Genomic DNA, 23,072 nt, shown 5'->3' with positions numbered 1-23,072 from the left:
TTAATAGAGTGATATATTAATATTAATCAGAGATAATGTGTATTTTATAACGTATATAACACTTGCCTTGAATTTTTTCATCACCAAACATTTATTAAATATCTAATATGGTCCTGAGCACTGTATTTTTAAGTGGGCAATAACTATTATTTTTCCTACCACTCTTCATTTTGCTTTTATAAGAAAAGAGGTAAGGTGTATGATTGAAGCAAATATCAGAAATGAGAAAATTATCTAACTGGGAGTTAGATAACCACAAAAATAATATGACCAACATTCCAAGAGGAACAATGCAATACGTGTTCTATGAGCTAAGCTTACAGGAAAATCCAGCAGACAGTATTACAGGGAACCTAATTTCCTAGATATCACCATAATACAGACTGTATGTTAGACTATAACAACATGTCCATACACAATTTTCCCTTTGTGTACATCTTTATTAGGAGTTTAGATATAGATGCCAAATAAAAAATAATTTCTTATTAAGGCTAGCAGTATTTTTTAAAATCTGATTGCTTTCTTCAAGAATATATTGCACTAAATCAGTCTTAGATATATAGCAGAAAATGGACCATGTACCCCTGATCCTCCACTATTAGGGGTGTTGAGACCCTTTGCATAATATAGTCTGAAAACTCCTAATGAAGGATTCTGATTAGCGAAATTTGGGTCATCTGCCCTTGCCTGGATCACACATAGCCAAGGGACAGGGCCAAACAGTATGGCCAAAGCCTAGTCATACTTATGTTTAGGAACCATTCTGAGAGAAGGGGGAGTAATCATGAGTCAGTCATCTCCTGTTGGTGTGTAAAAACAGTAAGGTTGAGGACCAGAGCCCAACAGGGTGCAATATTTTACAAAGAAACAAAAAGTCTTTCCCTTTTGTTCCAGGCCGTGACAGTGATTATTAAATACCTGGTTGACCATGATATTTTAATTTGTAATGCATAAGCACATTTGCCTTTACAAGAGGGAGATCTTAAGAAAACAGTTTTGGGTTTTGGAATATTTTCATATTTCTAGAGTCTAGAAGCTAGACACTGTATTGTAATATTTTAATAGCAACCATGTTTGTAAGAGTGCTGAATACTTCTCCAAGGGCCAGTGTTCTATTTGTAACATTTATAGTAAGTAGTTTAAAGCATTTGGTGTTGAACCTAATTTAAAGTTATGAAAGGCAATTTAATTGTGGGATCTAAGACAAAGTAGCTGGGAAAGTTACAAAAAAAGAAAAGCTTGTTGTTTCTTTCATAGTCATGCAGAACTGGCATGCATGTATGCAAGCATTAGGGAAATTATGAAAAGGAGTTCTAGAGAGACTCTCCACTGAGAAGAAAAAAGTCAGGATATAAAAAGAATGTTAAACAATTAGGAGAAGCTGTTTATAAAAATATCTATATCTAGATTTATTTTATCTAGGTCTGTTGATAAATTTCCAGGTTATTTAGAATGTAGAATACACAGATCCTCTTTTGGACCGAAAAAGAGTAAGGCTGAATTGCTTTGAATCATGGCAAGAATAGATGATACCAAATCAGTAGGGATAGATAACCAATCTCTTAAAATGGGTCCTTTGATGTATATCCCAAGAAATAAAGAACATCACTGGATACTTCATAGAATTAAACTATCCCTTAGTCAGTCAAATATGTTCTGATAGTATATATAATCTTCACTTGAGTCATTATTCTGGGCTTCCCTTGTAGCTCTGTAGGTAAAGAATCTGCCTGCAGTGCAGGAGACCTGCCTTCGATCCCTGGGTTGGGAAGATCCCCTGCAGAAGGAAATGGCAACCCACTCCAGTATCCTTGCTGGGAAAATCTCATGGACAGAGGAGCCTGGTGGGCTGCGGTCCATGGGGTCGCTATAGTCTTCACTTGAGTCATTGTTCTAGTGAACCCAAAATCTCTTAGACTTCTAATCATACCATGGCATACTAGGAATCTGAGTACTAAGCTCTGGTGCATACTTTGCTTGCAGGTATGATTAACCCTGCAGTGATCTAGGCCCAGTAGCATTTAAGATGACAACTGTCTGCTGATAATTGATTAGATATTAGAAAATATTTTTCCTAATAACAAAAGCTTAGTAATTTATAATCTTGTGAAAGTTTACATCTGATTGAAATACAAGGTCATTTCATGTGAGGGTGGCATTGTCTAGCGTCTGCAGTAGGGACCATTTAGTTACTAAAAGCCTCAAATATTTGAAGCTCAGCCCAGGGTAGTGCACAACACCAAGACATAGGGTAAGGAAGAGTTGAATCATTAATGAATCCTGATTTTCACTTGCATGCATGCCTGCCTCAAATAGTCAACGCTTCTCATTATACTTGTAGCTAGGTGTTACCAGCTCACCATTTCTGAAAATGAAATGAAAGGGCAAATGGTGTGTGCAGCTTTAGGAAAATGTCTCTGGGTGTGAGTGTGCCTTTCTTTTCTTCCTTTTCCTCTCTGCTCCTACAGTGCAGGCATGTTTGAGAGAACTGGAATTGGGAATAACTACCCTGTGTGGCTGAGCAAGAAGATAAAGAAGGTGTCTGTTACAGGGTGCAATGTCAAGCAGCCCAGGATCACTAAATACTACACTTTAACCTGAAAAAATAAATCAACTTGTATCTGGTTTATTGTTGATGCGTGTTTCTGTTGCTTGCAGTCAAAGTGAATCCTAACTAACATAGAATATTTAAAAAAAGAAAAAAAAAAAAAAAACTTTGTTAACTTTAACTAACTTTCCCCCGACTAATTGAATAACTATCAATTCCAATCAGGTAAGAAGGCATTTACTGAGTATGCAAAAACAAGATATCTTACATACTCACTTCTTTTATACAATTACAACTGAGAGGTGTGCCACTGTGCAAAAGCCTCTGTTTATTTCTGTAGAAGTGACATCCGTGAATAGAAACCATGGATTAGTGACGTATATATTCTATAAGGCAGTTGACATAATATCAGCTTTCTTTCCAGAAAAATTGTGTCAGTATATATCACTAGCATAGAGGCAGGCCTGTCTCAGTTCACTTTTGTTAGAGTTTAATAGTAGGAAACTGCTATTTTTCAGCTAATTTCATGAGTGAAACAAGATGGATCTGGTAATTGTATACATTTTTATGTATTGGATTTATATTGACAGAACATATTTCCTTTTTTTTTAATTGGCCACTTGTATTTATTTTGTGAACATGTTATGCATGTTCTTTTCCCAAATTTCACGTGCTGGAGATTTTAGTGTACTTCTTATTTGAAAAGTCTTTTGGTCAGGAAATTTTTTAAATGATTAAAATATTTTAATTGTGATTATCTTATTTGATTGGCTATTCAGCTTTTAAAAAATTTTGGGGGAGGGGTTCTTTTCAATTTTATACATATTGATTTATTTTTCAATTTTAATGTAGTTAAAATCAACAGTGGGATCTTTTTTGAAAACCACTCTTGCACACAGAGCTACCATGTATTATTATACATGGTATAATAATGAGCTTCTTTGCTCAAACGTCATCTGCCCTGAGAAGAAGGTGTTAAATAGAGTTGTGTAGCAAAGAGGGCACAGCATTTTATTTGATGGTATTTTTGTGGAAGGTTCACCTTAGAAAAATATTGGCAAGAGTCATGGATTTCCTGGCAATGGAGTATTGACACTTTGTATCTTAAATCAAATAGAGAAGACTATGCCCATCAGATTAAAAATGATTTGGAAGCATGAGGTTTGAACCTAAAGTACAGGTAGCTGCTGTAAAAATTGTTACCTTGACATTTGATTAAGTTGTATAAACCTTTAACCTATTCTTTTCTTTCCAGTGATTTTCATTAACCATCAGCTATTTTTATTCACACATTTTTTTTTCCCCCCTTTTTGGTTCTTTCTTCTGCATTATTCTGTTTGTAATTTTGTTTGTTTGAGTCAACTCCTCTGTGGTGAATACTTTTAATTATTTATTTAACTTACAATGTTTAGTTTTCACTTATTATATCTCACTTGTTGATAAATATATTAATTATATTTTAAAATTTATTTTTCTCACATATCCTACCAGACCTGCCATTCGTGATGTCTGGTTCTAACAATTGGTCCATAGGTGCTATTTATTTATTTCTGCTGCTACCACTAATACCATTTAATATCTATATAGCACCTTTCATTCTATATTCTGTTTTTATTACTTTTCTACATATCTCCATTTGGGGGATGAACTGAGTACTTTCCATTTTTCCTCCTTTACAAATAAGAGCCTCTTGTCACAATTGGTTAGAGTCCACTCTTTCCAAAATCATTTAAGTAACAAGTGACTCCAGATGTCAGTTTACGGTTTCTTTAAGTACTCTGGGGAATTCATGGATGCCCCATATTAAGCAAATTCAAGTAGCCTAACTTAAGCCTGTGAATATTTAGTTGGTCATAATTCAGCAATATCATTCAACCTTTTTCCCATTTTTTTCCAAAATAAAAAGAATTATAATGTGCAAAATAATGTGGGTACAGATTAATCTTACACAGATGATTGAAATTTGTAATTTAAATTCCAGGAAGATACTCTAATGTGAAGAGGCATACAGACAAGCAAATAATACCTTTAAAAGAACAAGAAAAAAACAGAATGAGATGAGTGTAGAGATACAATCAAAGTGCTATGGGAATATAATAGAAGGGGTGATTATTTTGAATGGGTAGCAGTTGGTACTGGAATTGAGTTTTGAAGACTGAATGAGATTTTGATAGTCACTTGTATTGGGTTTGGTCTGTTAATTCGAATGAGGCTTTATGTTCTTCAGATGTTGACTCTACCTCCCTAATAACTGAGAGGGCATTAGATCATTCTGAATATATTATATACACTCAAATGTAATTTGGATATAATGTGCTTGTTGGATGCATATAATAAATCCTAGTTTCTCTTATAATTGCAACTCGAATGTACTGATATAGACAATAACACCTTAGCCATTTCAAATTATGAAATTTTAGAGCAGGAAAAGACCTTAGAAATTACCTACTTAACCCTCTCATTTACAAACAAGGCAGAAAGGGGCTCAGTAATTGAACAAGGTCACTCAGTTAACTTGAACAGACTTTTCCTCCATCAAAAGGCACTGCTTTGGAAGCGGCACCTTTCCATATCCATTATGGTAATTTTGATTGATGTGAAATAAAATCATTGAATCCCCACATCGGATTATCAGATGATACTTTAACGGCTACAATGAACTTGCACGATGTGCTAAGTTTGAAGGAACATAAAATGGACCAAAGGCGGAAAACGCACTGGGACTGGATACCTGCACAATGAAAATATGGAATAATTTGCACCTGTAAAAAGAGACGCTGGCGGTAGTTTCAATCTGATGTCACTTATTCACCTGGGTGGAATGAAGGAGGAAGAGAAGAGAGAGAGGGAGGGGGGAAAGAAAGAAGGAGGGGAGGGAGAGGGAAGCTCGAAGGGGGAATGGGGGGGCGAGAGAGAGAGAGGGAGAGGGTGGGAGGGAGGGAGAGGGAGGGAGAGAGAGAGAGAAAGCTTGTCTCGAAGCCGCGAGGAGAGGTACCCTTTGTTTGACAAACCCTGAAAGAAAGCCTCCGTAGCAGCTCTCTCGTTCCCACCTCCAAGCGTTCGTCGAGCTGCTAGGTGGAGCCCGCGCGCACTCCAGATCCGGGTTTTACCTCTCGCCACCCCTTCTCCCGGCGCGAGCCCCCTCTTCGGCTCTCGGCGCTCGCTCGCCCGCGGCTCATTCTGGGCTCGGCTCGGGCCCCGGCTGCGTCCGCCGCACGCAGGCTGCACGGCCCCGGCGCGCCCGCGCTCCGAGCCGCTCTCGGCGCGTCGCCCGGTTGTCTGCTCGCCCCAGTTCCCAGGAGCGGGGATGCAGATGCTGCCGCTGGTCGGGGTGGGCGCCGCCGCAGCCGCTGCCGCCTCTTCCCGGACTGCTCGTGGCCTCAGCTCCCGCAGCTGCCGCTTGTGACTCGCCCCCTCCCCTTTCTTTCTTCTCTTTTTGCCTCCGTCCTCTTTCTCCGGGTGTGCGCGCGCGCGGCTTGCACGGCTGGCTTTGGCAGGAGCTCGCTCGTGTGTGCGCGTGTGTGAGTGTGCGTGTCTGGAGAGCGCCAGAGCCTTGCTCGCTCGCGGGGAGTCGAAGAAGAGAACGAACCGAAGAGGCGGCGGCGGCGGCGGCGCGGAGCCCGGGGCCACGCGATGAAGCTCCCACATGCCCGCGGCTGCCCGGCCCGGCCGACGAGCTAATCAGCCACCCCCCGGGCTCGGGGCTCCGCGGCCCCCGGGACGCAGCCCTAGGCGGCCGGGCTCCCGCTCCGCCGGCGAGCCCCCGCTGTGCACCTGGGAAGGAGTTTGTGGGGCCCTCGCTCCGGCTCTCGGCGCAGGTTTCGGGCGCGTGGGGAGACCCTCGGCGGCGAGAGAACCTCGAGAGGAGAAGGAGGAGGGTTTGGCGGAGAAGGAGCCACCCCTGGCCCTCGCGGCTCCCCCTACCTTTTCCACCGCTCCCGCTCTCCGGCGGAAAGGGGAGGACGAGGAAGAAGAAGAAAAAGAAAGGGGGTGGGGTGGGAGAACTGGATATAAAGATCGACTGGGGGGATGGTGGCAGATTTTTGGTCTCCCCAGCAGCGTGTTTTCTTAAGCGGCAGCAGCAGCAGGAGGAAAAGCAGCCCCAGCTATGACTGCCGCATGTTAATAGCTGCCGCTGGGGTCCCTCGGCTGCTCCTGGAGCCAGAGCCTGACTCCGAAGTTGTGCAACTGTGGACTGGGAGAGACATTTGAACCCTCCACTCTCTTTGCTCCGTTTTTACTCCCTTGGTGTGTGTGAAGCGAGGAAACGTGAAGGAAGACAAGCATTTGGCTTCCCCCGCCCCCCGTCCCTTTTCTTCATGGCTGTGTAGCAGAAGAAAAGGGGGAAGGAGACTTTTCGTTGTTTCCTCGGCCGGGGTCTCCACCCTCCCGCTGCCTTCTCTGCGCTCTGGTTATAATTCCTGGACGCGAGTGCTGGGGCTGTCTACGCTGGGGCCGCTCGGTCTTTTGCCCCGGGCTCCATGGTTGGATTGTGGAAACTGCACCAGGCTGCAGGTTGTTGAGCAACTGATGGGACGAGATCAGGGACCGGCGGTTACGAAAGGTAATTTATTCTTCTCACTCTTCCTAATAGTGGTGGCCCCGGCCCGGCGCAGGCGTCTGCGTCCGCGGGGCAGGCGACCGAGGGGGCGCAGGATTCACGCGCACTCAGCCTCCCACTTGCACACTCGCCCGCACACACACTCATCCAGTCGTGATGTGGGGCGGGAAGGGGCCCTCACGGCTGGTGGGCGCTGGGGGTTGGCGCGGGTTCGAGGTTTTTGCAGCCACTGGGCGGTTTGGCGGCTGAGAGAAACGAAGGCGAGGGTGGCCGGGGAGCATTCGCAGTCCAGCACTCTGGGGGGATAGGAACGGTTTCCACCCCGGGAATTTCCCCTCCTGTCTCACCCCAGTGTCATTCCCCTGGTGGGAGCCCAAGGCAGACCAGGGGGCGCCTTCTCTCTGCCGGCCGGGAACCTGTGCCGCTTGAGGCGGGAGCGGGCTGGAGGACCGACAGGGACCGGGTGAGGAGCTCGGCCCAGGGGTGATGGGGGCTGAGGGGACCCTCTCAAGACACCTGCCTGAAGCATCCAAGGGGGTCGCGTTTGCCCAGTTCGTGCCCCGGAGTCGCGGAGCCTCACCAGCTCCCCATACCCCGCCCGCTGTGTCCCCTTCACGGGCAGTTTGGTTTAGACCTGCTTGCTCGGGCTTTGTTAGGCGGTTTTGGCTGCAGAAAGCGGCTACTTTCGTGGGTGGCCGGGGGCGGCGTGGTGTTGGGAGTGGGCACTGGGCGGGGGTGGGGGGCGGTGTTGCAATAATCCGGCCGGCCGGGGCAGCGTGGTCAGAGCGTCGGTGGCCGCGGTCGGCTAGGTTACAGGTAGGAACTCAGGCGCCCCGTATTTTCTCACCAGTGAAGGGGAAGCTCCGGGCTGCGGCGGAGCTTCAGTGTCCCCGCACCCCGGCCGATGGTCCCGCGTCGGAGCTCAGAGGCTCAACGTGCCAGGCCCCCTGGCAGTGTAGGTGGGTGGGTGTGTATGTGTGTGTGTGTGTGTGAGGGGGAACCTCCGCTACCGGGGTGAATCGGCAGCGGGATCGGCGTGTTCGGGTCTACGTGTGCGCGCCTTAGTGCGCTCCGGGGATGGCCCGGAGATATTTGCCGGGATGACAGAGCTGATGCTACTTGAGCTGAGCTTGCTTATCGAAATCGCCTGGGATCCGCTTAACTGGAAAATCTGGTTTGAGGAGGCCGTGGGGGAGGTAGGGGTTCTGAGGAAGCCCTACTGTGTCCCCTGTCCCCTAGTGAGCACCTCTAAACAGATGCGTGCTGCGCGTGAGAATCTCTGGTGCAGCGCGCGATGCACCCCAAATTGGCCCTGGTGAGGACCAAGTCCTCTTTCGGTCAGGTTGAAATAACCAAGTCAAGCCAGCATAACCCTTGGTCCTCGGAATTCTCTGGCCGCTCTCCGATAGAAATGTGCGCTGCATAATTTATGGCCAGAGATATCAAAGCAATTGGGCGAACTCGAGGCGTGTGAGCCACCTCTGGGTGTCTCCTCCGTGTGCCTGTGTGTGATCTGCCTGCGGTAGTTAGAACACATTGTAAACAACGGTGTAAGCAGCCCTGCCTGCTCCCTCGGAGCCCGACCTGGTGATGTCTGTTGTGTTTACTTTCTTGGGTGGATTACTCATTAGGAAGTATAAGCCTTCTTGCACCTCTGATTTTACATCCTTTCAGCCAGCTGCTGGGGAAATGAGGAGATGCACAGACTCTGGCAGGAAGGAAAAATTGCCTTCTGTGGTTTGCTCTGAAGTAAATAGGCAGTCTGCTAATTTAGTGTCATATGGGCTATCAACACTAGTTAAAGGATGTCACTGTAGAATCTACAGAGAAATAGTTCTTTGTAATTTTTCATTTGGAGAATGTACTTTATTTTCCTGAGATTAAACAGAATTTAGCTAGATTTCCCTGGTATATTATTCAATCTGTAATGGTACTAAATGACCTAGAGTTCCAGTGTCCAATTTGTCTATATATGGATTATAGATAGAATTGTCAGTTCTTTTATAGTATCTCCAAAAGAGGTTCCCAAATAGTTGTCTAGGAGTTAGAATATTTGCAGTGAAATAGCTCACCTTTGTTTCACTCCACCTTGTTGTTGTTGTTGTTGACCAAGGGTTAAAAATGTACAAAGACAGTTTTAAAAAGTTGGAAAGCTAATCCCTTTTCAGTTTCAATAATCAGAGACATGAAATTCCTTAGTTGTAGATTAGCCCTGACTGCTTTTGTGTTTGTTGCCCATGGTTTTGTTGAAAGTATAGCACTGTAAATGTAAAAGAGTACTTTGATTCTGGGTACCATCATTTCCACATTTCTTTCAATTTTAAGATACTGGCCTCTTGAAAAAGCTTAGGTTACCCCTCACTCCCCTCACCAACAAAAGGAATACTGAATCACTGAGGATGCCTGATTTTGATTAAGTTATATTTGTATGGGATAGGGCTAGTGGAAAACTTAGGAAATTGTGATTTCATCCATGTGATTCTAGCTTCTTACATTTCTTTCCTTTCTAGAGGGTATGTGTTAAAGCCTTTGCCCTTGCAAATATTTCTGAAGATTAAAGAGTACTTGTCCTCTTATTTTAGAAGATCTAATCACAGTGATTCCCAGTCCTGTGTTAGAAGATTTGATCAGATCTGTTCTTTGTTTCCTAGCAGCATGTGTTTCCTAGCAGTCATACATTCCACAGGTCCCGATGTCATTAGAACTGTGTCTGTCAGGGTATTGTGCTGTCTTTAGCTGAAGGTGAATGTGTCACAAGTGTCTGAATGCCATTCCCTAGCATTCTTCTTCATAACTAAATATTCAGTAACCTGCTCTGTTGGTGTGCATGGTTGATGAGACTATTTCTGTAAACTCAGGGTAGGAGAAATGATGACTGCGAAGGTTTATGTGAACTATTTAAAAATTTTAGATAGATACATTAGGTTGCTCCAGGCATCCCTGGCCTAAAGAGCGATAAGCCAGCATGTGATTTGCTTGATGGGTAAATGCTTTTGATGTCTCATTTTAAGTTGCTTGGTGTGATTATCCTTCAGATTGGGAGCCCTCCATGAAAATATGAATGGAAGGTCTTTTAGAAATGAGTTTCTTAATGATGATCTTCTTGCATTTTGGAGATTTTAAACATTCCTTTAAAACATTCCTTTGCACAGGGAATAATAGTGCATATGAGACTTACTGGCTCCAGCTACTGTGCCTAGCATTGTTTCTAGTAATTAGGAAAGACAAATTTTTTATGGACTTGTTTTCCTTTTGATTTCTTGCTGAGCTCTAGCGAAGTTAATCCTAAATAGCAGATTAAAAAAAAAAGTTATCAAATGAAAAGAATTGAAGTCAAATAATCTAATGCTAAACTGAAATGTTTTTTCAGATTTCATTTGGACAAATTTAACTGCTGGATGAAACTGTCTTTGAAAAGAGCTACCAAGTAGGAGTGATAGTTACTGTTAGAAGTGGGGGATTTTTTTTTGCCCAGGAATCAGCCAGGAAAACTGCTTGTGTATTTAAAAACAGAATAATTTTGAGAAATGCTATGCAGCTTTAATTTAGCATGGTGTGAATGGCTAGAGCATTTGGAATTAGAGGGAGACTATCTTTCCTTAAGTTTTGCAAATGACTATTTTCCCTTTGATTTCTTAGATTTGCATTGCATTCAAAATATGCTCTTGTTCACAGAGGGAGGAACCCTAAAGACAGAGGCTGTATTGTAATTTAGCATTTGTTTGCCTTCAAGGACATGTTTGCGCTTTGATCACTATTGCATTTATGTCTTTTTCTTTTATGCAAATGAATTTCCTACTAGAATATCCTATTTTATAATAAAATATAAACGAAAACTTTAAAATATGAGTAAGGGCTTCCTGACATACTTCCTTTCTTATCTTTGAGTGTGTGTTATTAGGGATTTGCTGATCAGTGGGAGAAAAACCCAGATTTTTCACTGATTATGATTTTGATATTGATGTTTATTGGCCAGTGTGAAAAAGTAGTACAAGCGTGCCTGTGAATAGCATTTATGAGCCCAAAGATGTGCACACTGTTCCCCAGATTCTTTCATGTCAGTACCCTGGTCTGAGTGTCTACATGGGCCACTGAAATTAACTTTTCTACTGCATAAAGTAACCAGGTGTAATTTTTTTCTTAGAATTGTTAAGTGTGCCTATGCACTCACAAATACAAATATATATAAAAGACTTGGCTGTTCTACTCTGAGTTCATTGAAATTCTCCATCTGTTTTTAGAGAGTGGGTGAAAGGAAGAATCCTTTCTGTATTTGATCATAACAGATTCTATGTGTGTTAGTCACTCAGTCGTGTCTGACTCTTTGCAACCCCACAGACTGTACCCCGTCAGGCTGTCTGTCCATGGGATTCTCCAGGCAAGAATACTGGAGTGGCTTGTCATTCCCTTCTCCAGAGGATCTTCCCGACCCAGGGATCGTCTCCTGCATTTCAGGCAGATTCTTTACTGTTTGAGCTACTGGAAAATCCTAACAGATTCTGTAGATCTTAATAATTTATGTCTTACTAATGTCTTGTTGACATTAGTTGACTTAAAGCAAGACTTTAGTTAAATGTTAACGAATTTCTTCAGGAGTGATTACATATACATATTAGTTGTTAGCATTTGGTCCATATTCAAGAACTTAAATGGAATACTGTTGGTGGTAATCATAGTTATTGTGAACATTATCTTTGGGATGAGATTTGAGTCATCCAAATGAATATTTCTATCTGGTAAACTTCTGTGTCAGTTATTTTGTAGAGCAGACAACCTTCTCTTTTCAAACTTTATACTGGAGAAATCTGTGGGTTTTTGAGACCCTTTCAGGGGTACTGTAAGAAGAAAACATTTTCACAATAATGCTAAGATTTTTTTTTTTTTAAACCTTTCAATCTCATCTTTAACAAGTTTATGGTAGAGTTTTCCAGAAGGTATACAATATATGATGCCATCATTACTTTGATGGCATATGGCCTGCTAGTGTATTCTTGTGTTTTAAAATTTTATGAGCTTAACTATTAGTATTTAAATATTGATGGTTGTAACCAATATAATCAACAGTTGCTTTAGGTCACCAATTTTAAGTGTGTAAAAGGGTCCTGGAACCAGAGAATTTGAGAACCACTGAAGTTGACTTTTCAAGATCTGCCTCCTTGTATTCAAAAGTTCACCTCACTGGACCATATAAAGAGTCATCTAGGATGAGAAAACAAATTGTCCAAGTTTTAAAAACACACAAGCCAGACGGCTATTTTATTAATTATTTCGCATGTTCACTTCTCCCTTCCCAATGTAGAGAGCTTCTTTCTAGTTTCTTTGGTCCCCAGTTAGTGGAATGGAGACTTTAAGGTTTCGGGTCTCCAGCATGACATGCTGATAGTAGTAAAGGAGCTACTGGGAAAATTTAAAATCTAGCCCCAATTCTTGATATTCTGCTGTCTAGATAGGCAGACTGCTTGGTGGTGATGAGAAGGAACTCAGTGGTGTGTTTGCCGAGGCTTGATAAATTATTTGATTTTTGCCAAGATATTTGATCTCTCTCTCTATGCCTTAATTTCTTGGTATGTTTTGATGGGTATAACAGTTGTACCTAATTCATAGGTTTTTATTATTCATAAAATTTAATGGGAAAATACATGCAAAGTGTTTGAAGCAGTTACAGGCACAATTGTAACTACTTGCTACTGTCATTATTATTATTTTCTAGGTCTCATGAGGGGCCCAGGAAACTTTAATCAATTCCCCATGTGACTATGTGACTGAAATTTGCAATATGTGTTATCTCGTTGCTTTATAGCATACCTTAAAATGTGATTAAATTTGAAAATTTCATATAAAAGATAATCTTGGCTTTATTTTACCCTTGCACTTGAAAACTTATGAAGAGTTACTGGATTTTTTTTTTTTTTTCTGTATAGTAAGAATGAAATCAAACACCTTTTTAGTCTGGGCCAAGTTTGAAGTTTGGTAGAGGATGAATGCCCAATTAAATTGAGATTTCAAAGACCCTAATTGAATATTTATATATCTTGGGAATTATTAGGGAGGAAATCACTTTTCTGAAGTGATATCAAGATGATTCACTACACTGTTAGTCTGTTAATCACTGTCTAAACATCACAACAGGCCATTTTCAGTGAAAAACATCCTTGGGGTAATTATACACTGCCTTTCTGTTTGTGAGTGGCTATGTGCTTGACGAGTAACAGAAACCCCACATAGAGATTACTTTTAATAGATGCTGAAGTTTAAAGCTGACCTGTAATACTTCCAAATGCACTTTGACATCTATTGGAAAACCTTCTCTCTCTCTCTCTCTTTAGTCGCTAAGTTGTGTCCGATTCTTGAGACTCATGGACTGTAGCCTGCCAGGCTCCTCTGTCCATGGGATTCTCCAGGCAGAATGCTGGAGTGGGTTGCCATTTCCTTCTCCAGGGGATCTTCTTGACCCAGGAATAGAACCCAGGTTTCCTGCATTGCAGGCAGATTCTTTACCAACTGAGCTATGAGGGAAGCCCTAACCTTATAGAGATATTTATAAATTCCATACATATATTTGAGCATATTTTATGGTTAGTTTTGGAGAAGGAAATGGCATCCCACTCCAATACTCTTGCCTGGAAAGTCCCATGGACAGAGGAGCCTGGTAGGCTATACAGTCTATGGGATCGCTAAGATTCAGACATGACTGAGCGACTTCGCTTTCACTTTTCACTTTCATGCATTGGAGAAGGAAATGGCAACCCACTCCAGTGTTCTTGCCTGGAGAATCCTAGGGACAGGGGAGCCTGATAGGCTGCCTTCTGCGGGGTCGCACAGAGTCAGACCTGACTGAAGCGACTTGGCAGCAGCAGCATGGCTAGTTTAATTTCTGACTTAGGGTGAGTACTACGAAATGAGGACTGTAGCACTGATCTTCTCCAGCTTGTTGGCGAAACCTGACTTTTTGCTGGAGAAACTATACTATACTCCTTAGATGGGCATACCTGGACAGTGTTCCTGATTATGAACTGCTTAGAAATGGCCTTTGGAAAGAGAGACACTTGAATACAGTCTCAGATCTACAACTTTATAGCTATATCATCTCTCTTTGTGAAATAAAGGTAGTAAAGTCTGCATTGCTGGTTTGGGGTGAGAAATAGGAAATGAGCAGAAAAGGACCTGACAGAGTGAGCATTTAATAAATGGTACCTATCATTATTAGAGTAATATTAGAAATGTCCTTTGCTACTGGTATTAAGAAAACTTAGCTAAATCAAATATCATTTTTTTATTGAAGAGTTCTTGATGAGCTATGAATATCAATAGCATTTTCTTAAGAAGTTGAGAAAGGTTTCACATGCATTTTTGTCTTTTCCATGATCTTTCCCTCTCTCTTGTTTTAACCTTTTAGTAAGTACCTATTTCTGAGCTCTTCCTTGTAATCTTAAAATATTGTATGTACTTTGCTACTAATTCTGCCCCCCTCCATCATAATCCTGACAGGAAAATATTTTTGACAGCCACAAAGTGCTGTGTCTGAAGATTGACTTTAAATCAGGTATAAAATGAAAGTAGCAATTTAACTTAAGACATTTTAAATTAAACTCCTGATCATCTTTTCAGATGGCGTCAGCAGCTCTTTAAGCTTTAACTGCATCAGAATATTCTACATGTTGTAACTAAATCATCATAAACTTCCAAGATTTAAGGATTTCCTATATTTTTGAAGGATTTATAATCTTAAAGTTTAGTCTTCATAAGATTGCTATAAATGCAGATGAACCCTTAAGATTCAGATCCCCAAATTGTCTTAAAGACTAGAAGTATGGGAGAGGGGTCATAAATAAGTCCATGTTTTAGAATGAACATGTGTATTTCAGTGACAGTTGCCATTAAGAGAAGCTTTTAAAATGTGTGACTCATATCTAATCATTCAGAATTTATGTTAAAACGGAAAGCGTACAACATGGTTGGTGGTAAAAATGAATGAAATAATAAACTGCACATTGGACGGCTGACTTGCTAAATTGTACCAGACTTAAGTGTTTTAAAGTATGACTCAAGAAAATGAAAGCCAAGTAGAAACGACATCTCCTTCTGTTTGATCAGCTTGTGTTGGTGTTTATGCATCCCGCAGAGGCAAAGTGTGTTACTATTCAAGACAGCCCCAGTGGCTCCACAGTAGCCTAAGCCTGTGAGAATAAGGGAGAGACTTAAGCCCAGTTTTTGATGTTCTGCATGGGTGGGTAACCTGAATACTAAAGTGCATTCCATTGACAGCTGACCCTCTAAGAGGGTTTCCAACAGTCTCTTGTTTTGTTTTGGTCCCCCCTCCCCATTTTCCTTTCCTCAGAGTTCTTCCAAATACTTTTGGATAGAGGAAATGGTCCTGACGGATGGTTCTTTTTTTTGTATGAGATTTTATTTCTGGCCAGAACGGAAGGGCTCAACTAGTTTACATTTCTGTCTCTTGTTTTTTTTTTTTTTCATATTTTCAGTGTTCTTGATATGTCAGTGGCTGATGGTTGTTTGAACCTTGACTCAGAATACTGATCATGACTTCAAGGAGTAGACAAAGAGTCTATTGAGAAATAGGTTTGTATTAGCATGAGGCATGTGTATATCTATAGACTTCTTTCTGCTGGCTTTAACTGTTCAGTTGAATTTGTCTGTTGAGTTTTAACCATAATATTAGCAGTAGTTGACTTTGGAAGAAGAGCTTAGGAAATCCATTTTCTTTTAAAATAACATACCATCATGATTTGAATTTTAGGCATATTCAATTAAGTTTCACTTGACTTTTCAATACATTTTATGTGTGACAGTTAAATATTATTTTGCAGTCATTCTAAAATGCAGCATAGTTTATAACATCTCACTTGATGCTATATGATATATCATACAATAATACCTTAGTTTTTATGGTTACGTATGATAACCATAAATGATATGATATATCATATCATATGATATATATGATAACATATGATATATGTTATATGATATATCATATGATAACATCACTGTATGATAACATCTTGGTTGTCAAATGGACTTCAATTCAGCTTAAATGATTTAATAGAATGGGTGTGCATGTTCTTTTTCTTTTAATTGCAGACACCTCCCATTAGCTTTAGGCCATAAATGATTAGGGGGAAGTTTTTGTGTTTCTCACCTAAAAAATCTTGGGGAAGGATGGAGGTTTACCTAGGCATCATAAAAAATTAGCACCTTGACTACCACTAGGATTCTGTTCCAGTCTCATGATCCAGTGCAGACTGCCTGTTTTCTTTCTCTCTGGCTTCACTCTGGATTCTTAACCTTTCACCACAATCTTAATTAGGTATTCAGCTTTAGATCAATCTATTATCACCAGCTTATGGAGTCAGTAAGAACACTGCAGTTCCTCTGTGGATGGACTAATATCTGGAAGAAAGAAAGACTCAATTAAGAGAGGGATATTGTTGACAGAAAAAGGTAGAGGGACTGATGAAACCTGAATGTCCACTGTAGTGATCCTTTGTTAACTCATATCAGGCATTAGGAGAACTGGTTAGAAAAGCCATTTAAAAGGGATGCATTCTTTTCTTTTCAGTAGCCAAAGTGATCATGGAAAATGGTTTCCTTTTCCTTGACTCAGAAAACGCAACAAAACATGCAGATCAAGGGAATTCAAATTTTTCAGATTCAAGAACATCTGTGAAACTGTCTAATTTGTTCAGGCTGTCCATGTCTGAAAACCCATCAAATGTCTGCAGATATCATTTAGATAAACAGTGTATGCCATTCCATCATTTGATGGCAGAGTTGCCATCCCACAGTGTCAAACGGGACACTGCAGACAGATTCCTTGGTACACAGAGTGCTTTTTGCTCCTCTTCCTTCACAGTGCTGATCTTACTGGTTAGATCGTTTAGGCATCGAGTCCTAAAATCCAGGTGAAAAATCCCCTAAGATGTGCCACTGGGCATGGAACTTGTGGTTGGGTGAATTTATGTATGAGCTCCACTAGCCATATTTAGATGGTTCTTACTGAAAAGGAACAAATTGTTCCTAAACCAGAAATGGAAGTTTCACAGGAGAAAAAGTTATCCCAGAAGAAATCAAAGAAACAAAAACTTATGTCATGGGATTAGGTACAACATAAAATAAATGCAGGTAGAAATAAAGGGAGAAAAGAAATGGATTTACAGATATAAATCCATCCATCTGTTTGAAACGTCTAATTATTTTACACTTGCTAGTGTACTCATTATGTCATGCTACTGATGGGAATGTATTTTTATTCAAATTAACCTTATGTTTAGAGGCAGAATAATCAGAAGTACATCACGTAGGATATTTCAAATAATTGAGTATGGGTAGCTTTATTAGCTAAAGCATCCAATGAAAATATATCTTGAGCGTATCCACTAATAATGTTATTGAAATGATAGACATCTAATTTGGATCCATTATCGCAAAAACTAGAGCCCAGTTAGTGTTTAATCCTGACAGTTGACCAGCTGAAGTTAAATGGGGCTTGAGAGCTAGTATTTGTGTAAGATGGGAAACCTTTAAATTTACTGTGTTTTATGTTTTCTTTATTCAAACAGAAAGTTATTGTTGACTTTTCTTTTAAAATGACCAACTCGATGTAAATAGCAACATAGCAAATGTAAAAATTTGGGAGAATTTTTAAAGGTTGATCGAAGCCTTAGTTAGAATAATTCCTATATACTTTCCTTATTGTTGTGTATCTTTGAAGAAGAAAGAGTCCTAAAAATTAGTAGGCTGTCAGAATTTTATTTTTATGATCTGACACTATTAAGCAAACTTTGGGAGTATTTCTTTTTGTGGTGCATTTGATTAAAGGTGTGATCTTATCTTGGTGAAATAGCCTGCTGGGCTGCAGACAGTAGTATTCAGAAATGAAATTTGCTTAGAGCCTCTGAGCAGACATTTATTCATTGAGACCCTTACTGAATAATGGATGATAGTGAAATTGCAGCAGTGTATATGTGTGTTTTCTTGCCTGAATATAAGGGTTGAGATAGAGCAACAACAAAAATGTAATGGTGTATGAAAGATAGCATTAGGTTTATAAGTGAGAAATTAACCTACATCATTACAAATGAATGCACTATCTGTGTGGAGGACTCAAAGTATCACTATGGTGTGCTAGTCCATTTGCCTTGTTTCAGTAATCTTGCTGAGTTCCTTCCTTTTCTGCTGTTCTCTCTTAGCTTGGTAGATGTTATTCTGGGATTTGTGCCACAATCCCAGTGTATAGCCTTTATGTATGCTCTTTTGATTCTACTTGGGTGCCAGTGATAGCTGAATTTTCATTCCTATTCGTTCTTCCTAGTGCAATTTATTCTACATTCTCAGTGATCACACTTAAAAAAATTTTTTTTTTTCCCCTATGGCACATGCTCATGTTGAATACTTGTGAAATATAGTGTCACATAAAGTCAAAACAGAAATCAACCAGTATATCATAATATAATGGCACATTGCCATGTTCACAGAGGTTATGTCACACATTTTTAGGCTGATTATCTATATATTTATCTATGTATTATCTGCATTGTATGTATGTTTGTGTCTTTGTTTTAGTAGAACTGAGGTCAAACTATATATAGTTTGTATAATTCTCTTCAGGTTCCCAATGGCATTAACTTTTGAGAGCACCATTTTTAATGTTGTAAAATATTCATTTTGTAATGTGGATACCCTATGATTTATTTAAACATTTCCTGAGAAATTCCCTGGCAGTCCAGTGGTTAGGACAGTGTGCTTCCCCTGCAGGGGGTGTGGGTTCAATCCCTAGTCAGGGAACTGAGATCCCACATGCCACACGGTGTGGCTGAAAATAAATACATAAATTTTAAAAAATTTAAAAAAAATTAGACATTTCCTTATTCATGTGAGTTGTACTTTGTGATGATAAATAACATGCAGCTTGGCCCATTCTCTGATGATTTTTGTAGCGGAGATTCCTTGAAATACAGTTATTAGGACAAAGAGTAAATAATGACTGACTTTTACTACTTGGTTATAGTAATCCATATGCATCACTGTCTAACTGATTTTCTTGGGAAATTTTGAAGAATTATCAACTGTCAGTTGTGTAGAATTAGTAGTTATTAACTTTTCATTATTTATAAAGTTAGTAGCAGTTGTAATAATTACCAGAGTTGTTTGGTAATTCTAAAGAATTACTAAGTCTCATATCAATGTATAAAAGCTGAGGTCAGTAAACTGCTTGGTAATAAAACAATGAAATTTACTGGCTGTTAACATTTAAATAGGACTATCCTTAATGTCTTTGAATTTAACTTAATATTAAGATAAAACCATGCAGTGAAACTAATTTATGAAGAATTAAGAATCCACCATCCCATTTATGTCCCCATAAAATTTCTTAGTTTTGTTCTCTGCTCTGAATGGACTGAATCTCTCAAGTTCATCTGTAAACATCAATTTTTAACAAAGCTCTTCTTTTCCAAACCTCTCATGGAACAAGAAAATTGGTGGACTAGATTTGGGCTATTCTAAAATTTAAGGATGAAAAGCAGGAGTAAACTGTCAGTAAACACATTTACAGTAATTGAAGGTTGCCTATAAACGGAGAATGAGATCAGTAAAGAAAGTAACTGACAGAACAGTATGGCTCATAATTAGTAAATGTGAGCTCAGTTTTTGCTAGGTTTAAGTTAAGTTAGAGATCTGTCCATTGGATAAAGAATGAATATAAAATATTAACATGTTCAGTAGCACTGAAGTGAAATAGTAGAGGAAAACAGTAGGTATGTAATGCACATTTTTATCATTTTAACAATAATGCCAATACCTACTGAGTTTAATTTCATTATTTCATTCTTTGGTCAGAGGGACCAGCTGTTCTATTTTTAACACTATCTTTGTGATTTCTGCATCCAATCATAAAGACATTTATTTAGGGTACACTTCCTAGCAGTCAAGTTGGAGACCAGTTCTTACTTTACTTTCTATATTTTCTTTAAAAATGGGTACCAGAACATATTTATGGGACCGAGTTTAATGCTAGGTTAATAATGAATGTATATCTGCATGAATGTGCTTTATGGACCTAGAAGAAATAATTGAACATGAAAGCAGTTTTTGAAGTTACTGTTGCAAGGCAAATTCAAGTGCCATTGAAAATTGCTTTGCACGTGCAAGTAGAATAATAAAGGCATAGAAGGAATCCTAAAAGGCACACTCTTGCACACTTTGGTTCCTCAAAAAAAATTAAAATGTTGGTTAGCAACTCCCCATTTACTAATCAATGGCTATAAAGTTTCAGTTATGCAAGATGAGTAAGTTCTAGAGCTCTGCTGAATAACGTTGTGCCTGTAGTTAATAATATTATATTGTCTGCTTACAAATATGTTAAGAGGGTAGATCTCAAAGGTTCTTACCATAGTAAATCTTTTTTAAAAAGTGACATGTCTGATGACTGTGAGCACATAGCCCCAGGCCTCCTAGAGCCTAAAGACTGATAATGTTAACTCCTGTGACACCACCCTGTTACCTCTGTCAGAGAATTGTATCCATTCTGATCACATACCCTGTGACCCCCACTCCCCACCTTTGCCTGGCTTTTTAAAGGTGCTTTGTTAAAACCCTTCAGGAGCTTGAGGCTTTTTAGGGCATGAGCCACCTCATTTCCTTCATGGCCCTGCAATAAACCTTTCTCTGCTCAAAAAAGAAAAAAAAAAGTTGCTTGTCAGGAATTGAACTGACTTGCCTGAAGTAAGATGACTGGTTTATAGCATGTGCTGCCCTTTGTCGAGTGCATGCATTGATATACTTGGTGTATACTGAGATGTATACTTCGTGTTTCCTTTTCACTCCTTTTTTTCCTCACATGGCTGAATTTACTTACATAAAATTATTACAAATTATTGTAAAGTTTAAGCATTAACTTGCAGTTAGTTCTATATTAATGATCTTTCAGTTCAGTTCAATCGCTCAGTTGTGTCCGACTCTTTGCGACCCCATGATCTTTACCCCAAGTAATAAATACACATGTAGAGAAATAACAAAATACAAGAACATAATGTATATTAATGAGAAGCAAAGCGATAGAATAGCAGAAGCTTGAGAGTCAGAAGTGCATGATTTCCAACTTGCTCTCTGTTGTGACTCTGAAAACGTGACTCAGCCTCTCCATGACTTCATGTAAAATGGGGGTAAAAATAACGCTTACCTTTCCAAGTTATTTTGAAGATTAAATGAGATGATAAACATAAAACATATAGCACACTGATAGCTTGTATAACTTGTGTTAATTTTTCATAGATTTTTAAAGCGGATATCTTCTTTTAAGTGGGGCTCTAAATCATTCTGCTTTTTCTGCAGTTCTCAAAAGACCAGCTTTATGAAGTCATTATTTTTGTCATTCACTATGTATTTGTTAGCACCAGATGTCTGCATGATGCTGGGGATGTGGAGCATAAGATGGAAAAAAGAGCCTCTGACTTTAGTACTTGCACAGACATAGAAATAAAGAGGTATTAAGCAATGTATCTATCATGAATTGTTAAAATTCTGGTAAGTGCTACAAAGGTCAAGTTCAGGATACTATGAGATAGCAGCAGGATCAGACCTTGTCTCAGTTGACGGGGTGAGTGAGTCTGTAAAGACTTCCCAGAGCAAGTGACATTTGAACTGAGATATGAAGGTTGAGTAGGCAGCCCTAGAGAATGTGCTGGTTCACTGCTTCCTTCACATTCTGTCATCAGGAGAGCTCATCACAGACCCAAGCATGTTCAAGTGGAGGAGGTTAATAGAGGTGAGTAGAGGGAAGAAAATCGAGCATAGTTACCCTGAGTTGATAGTAGAGACAACACGTTACAACACACCTGAATTTTTCATTTTACCTGAGTTAACACAGAGAATGGTTTAACCTCAGTTGTCTGGCTGTGATGCTAAATTTCAGAGTGTCATAAACTGTCTAGTGACCATAAAGTATGATCAGGCACTGTAGATTTGAAATGAGGAGGGTACTTAAAATCTGCATGGACACTGTAATCAAGGTTTCCTAGTTTAGCTTTAGACACGTTTATCTGTGTGTGTGTGACCGGGAGAGAGTTTTACTCTAGAGGGTTGCTTTCTGTTCATTTTTATCCTAGCTGCTCCCCCTGCCCATTGTCTTTGTAAGTGTGTGGTGTCTTTGGTTCTGAAACTTTAGAAATGGAGGAACTAGTTTTAGGAATACCAGTTCTATAGTTTGGCAGTGGTTATAACTCTTTACTTGTCAAAGAACAGTAGTAAAATATCAATATGGAAAATGATTGTTAAGAGAGATATGGTATAATCATTTAGTAAAGACAGTAGATTTTCTCTAGCATCTCTCCACTGTGAGGATTAAGCTTGTTATTTATTTTTTGAAAGCTTTCCACAGTATGTGGTGATAAAACCAGTTTTATTGTTATTTAGAGCAAATCATTGAATGTTAATAAAGTAACAATGAAGTATGTTCTAGAAAACAAATGATATTAGTTTAAGAGTCTGTGAATGAAAAGATAAATAATTGTGGTTTGAGAAAATTATCTTAGTAGAATAAAAGAATTAATATAGGAAAAATGCTATAATAAGAAGATAGTAAGTTTGGAATCATTAATCTTTTGCATCCGTTTATCAACATTTTACTTTGTACTTCCTGTATGGTAAAATTAAACAGACTAGTGGTAGAGATTAGAAAAGGAAAATAGTGAGAATAATTGCCCTGAGAATCTCAGGCACTCCAGGTAAAAGTTTTTCTCACGCTACCATGCCCTGGAGGATTTGTAAGAACTGGCTAAGCAGACAACCGTCTTGCAGAGGGGATCCTCCAGTCTCAAGGCCTAGAGTGAGATTGGCGCTCAGCTCCTGTGAAAAACTCAGAGAAGGTTCTAGTAGCTGGAGCATCAGGATTGAGAGAGGCATGAAATGTAGCTAGGGGAGTAAGTAGGACTCCAGAATTAAAGG

The 23,072-nt window shown here is 39.8% G+C and overlaps 1 protein-coding gene across 1 annotated transcript in view; it reads left to right on the top strand.

Moving 5' to 3' along the window:
* Positions 1-6,580: 6,580 nt before the first annotated feature.
* Positions 6,581-23,072, top strand: part of ADGRL3 (adhesion G protein-coupled receptor L3) — a 927,638-nt gene continuing 911,146 nt past the window's right edge. The window contains exon 1 of the mRNA XM_061145874.1: positions 6,581-7,112. The gene's annotated coding sequence lies outside the window, so the exon portion shown is untranslated. The remainder of the gene's footprint in view (positions 7,113-23,072) is intronic.

The sequence above is a fragment of the Dama dama genome, chromosome 6 (genome assembly GCF_033118175.1).
Source record: "Dama dama isolate Ldn47 chromosome 6, ASM3311817v1, whole genome shotgun sequence".
Classification (NCBI taxonomy): domain Eukaryota; kingdom Metazoa; phylum Chordata; class Mammalia; order Artiodactyla; family Cervidae; genus Dama; species Dama dama.
The sequence above is the reverse complement of the archived record's forward strand: the minus strand, read 5'-3'. Positions and strand labels throughout refer to the sequence as shown.